The sequence below is a fragment of the Cavia porcellus genome, unplaced genomic scaffold (genome assembly GCF_034190915.1).
Source record: "Cavia porcellus strain 051 isolate PalLab524CR breed Dunkin Hartley unplaced genomic scaffold, mCavPor4.1 scaffold_3, whole genome shotgun sequence".
NCBI classification, from domain to species: Eukaryota; Metazoa; Chordata; class Mammalia; order Rodentia; family Caviidae; genus Cavia; species Cavia porcellus.
Window position 1 is genome coordinate 8,024,401 of NW_026947486.1, and position 3,186 is coordinate 8,027,586.

General features: G+C 41.5%; 1 pseudogene; it reads right to left on the bottom strand.

The window, feature by feature from the left end:
* Positions 1-2,409: 2,409 nt before the first annotated feature.
* Positions 2,410-2,798, bottom strand: LOC134475344 (histone H2A-Bbd type 1-like; annotated as a pseudogene).
* Between the last annotated feature and the right edge of the window lie 388 nt (positions 2,799-3,186).

Here is a 3,186-nt window from a genome sequence, read left to right on the forward strand (position 1 = left end):
CTTCTTCTTTACTCTTATCTGTTTTGTTTATGGACTGTGTGAAGCGGTAGTCAAGCCATGTCTCAACACTATAAATCACCTGAGCCCCAAATCCAACTGCAGTATGGGGAAGCACAGCTGAGCATGTAGGTTAGAGCAGGGGAAAAATGCAGATGATTATTAAGGACTCCTCTACACCACAGGTTGGGTGAAGTGGCAGTTTAAAGACTTACATGGATTTGAATTTTGGACAACTCTCAGATGAGAGTCTTACATATCATTTTACATATATGGAAAACGAAGCTCAGAGGAAATAGAAGAATGTTCGAGAACATTAGACCAAACAGTACAGTGCTGTAGTTGGAAACCCGGGGCTTCTGGTTCTGTTGTGGAAGCCAATAGCACAATATCTGAGAAGCCTTGTGTGGAAAGCCAGTGAGGAGCAGAGAGAGGCCTTGAACATTTGATGGACAGAGATTCTCAAATGTGGACCCTTGTAGGCAAGGAGACGATCACATCATGGCTTCATGAGAATCCTATTTCTAATTTACAACAGCACATGTGTATGTTTATAAGAACGACACGCACTTTGCATACAATATATAAAATCAGATTTGAAGAGTATACTTATAGGTCTCCAAACATAAACTCAGTGCCTGATGGATTTATGTTGCTGGATGGCACACCTAATCACTAGTAAGTTATGCATTTCTTCTGAGAATGAGATAGATGATTGTGTAAACAATGGATGATAAATAAACCAGTAATATTCAGTAACTATAAAGAGCTATTTGTATTCCAGACCAGATATTAGTGCTTAGTGGATTATTATTTTGAATGTCTGTCTGTCTTTAAGAAAACAGATGCAATATTACACATAAAACATCAAAGCATTAGTTATCAATCTATTTAAAGTCAAAATTTTTAATTAATTAAATTTATTTAGGCTGGGCATGGTGGTGCATGCCCGTACCACCAGCATTTGGAAGTCTGAGACAGGAGGATTGCTGCCAGATTGATGACAGCTCAGGCTACAAAGTGAGTTCAAGGCCTGCCTGAACTGCATAGTGAAACTCAGTTTCAAAAGACAAAAAAATATTAGCACATTTTAGGTATACATAATGATCACATCCATCATAGTAAGTTTGTATGTGTACATGATACAACTTGATTCCTTTATTTCGCTTTGCTCTAACCTACCATCAACAACTCTTACCCTCCTTATTTATGAATCTTTGCTTCCATGTTTTTCTTTCTTTTCTCAATTTTTTCTTTTTGCTTCCTCCTTTTGCCTCACTCCATTCTTTAATTTTCCTTCCACTTTGAAAATTATCAATTTCACATCATCTAGTATATATTTTAGTCCTCATTTACAATTTTGGTTTCCCACACCAGACAGAAAAATGAAGTGTTTACACATGTGTGTCCAATTTATTTTACTTAAGAGTACGGTCTCAAGGTGCAATGCTCATAAACTAATGAATGGAGAAAGAAGATGTGGGGTTTTTATACAACAGAGTACTTCTGTGCCATAAGGAAGAACAGTTTGGAGACATTGCTAGCTATATGGATGTATCTTAAGCGCAAATTTTGTATATTGAAAGTACAAAATTATAAATGAATAATCAATTATATCATTATGATCATAATTTCTTGCCTTTTGTTTTCTTCTACTTCTTCTTCTTCTTTTTTTTTTTTTTTTTTTTTTTTTTTTTGAGAATCCTTGTATTGAACTGAGTACCTCGCTCTTACCAGGCAGACACTGGGCCCCTCAGCCATGTCCCAAGTACCGATGAACATAATGTTTAAAATGTCCTTTCCTTTTTATTTTCTGTGTGACTGCTAACTCGTCTTGTAAGTGCTCATGTCCCGTTAGCTGATGCCAACAGTACGGTATCCTCTCATCTGACACACACATTGCTGATGCCTTCTGATCTCAGAGGTCCTCTGGCATGAAGAACAACAACTTCCCCACCTGAGTGATGTTCTTCGCATGGTGACAAGTTGCCAGTATCAGTTTGGAAGCCCAGCATTCCTGGAGCACCCCCAGACGACTTTCTGGCGATCAAAGGTCTTCCTTTCTCAGAGACCCTCAGAATGTCTTTCCTGCCCTCTACCATGGCCAGCTCCAGGCCAGAGGTCACTGCCCACACTGACCCCATTGAAATTTCTCCCCTGACATCATGGATTTCAAGGCCCCATGCTGAGAACAGCTTCCACCCCTCCTACATTGAGCTGGGAGCTCCTCCTAGATGCCCATCGACACCTTTATCTCAAAACGACAAAACACAAGAGAAACACTGGCATCAGTTTAACCACTTTATTAACCAGTCTGATGGCAATAGAAAAGGCTGACTCATCTGTGGATGTTTGAGGGCAAGATGAGGCTGTTCACAAGGTGCCCCCAGACTGGGAGAAGCAGGCCTTATCACTTCTTGGCTTGTATGATCTCATCCAGCAGAGCTTTGGTGCTGTCTTCAAAAAGGTGACCAAGTTGCTTACTCTTCTCTAGTGCCCTCGCCAAGTGCTCTGGGGAGATGCATTTCTTGTGCCCGCGATGAGCCACTAGCTGCCAGAGGCAGGGCACTGGATGTCAGGTATTCCAGAACTCCAGCGAGGAAAACCAGTGTGTTAGGCCGACAGGCGAAGATAGCCGTCCTCTCGGAGGTAACGCTCCACACGGCTAACAGGAAACTGTAGTTGTGCTCTTGTAGAGCGGGACACTGGTTGCTTCCTTGGCTTGGAGGATTTCCCTTTGCATTTCTTCGCAGCCATGATGGTTGCTGTATTTCAAATCAGGTGCCCCTGCTTGATTTTTCTTGTGGCCTCAGCCCCTGAAAGTTACAGAACTTGTCGCCACTCACCTGACTTGCTGTGCCTCTTATAGGTCAGGAGTAGGCTTTGTGACAACCTTGGCTTTGTGATGTCACTGGTGGCCACTGAGCTCAGGTCAAGCCTCTGGCCAATCAGGTCTGTGATACTAAACTGTTTGCCCTAGTAAGTGCATAGTTTTTGAGGGAACTCTAAAATTCTACATAACGTAATACTCTAGAAAACATTCTATTTAAATGAAAGCATTACCCAGTGTTTAGCACACCTTTCAGGTTCCCTGATTGCAACCTTGCATTGTGTTTGAGCACTTTCATTCTTTTGTGAGCCATTTTTTCACAGAAAGAATGCAGATGCCTTTGTCCAGTAGAGGTCCAT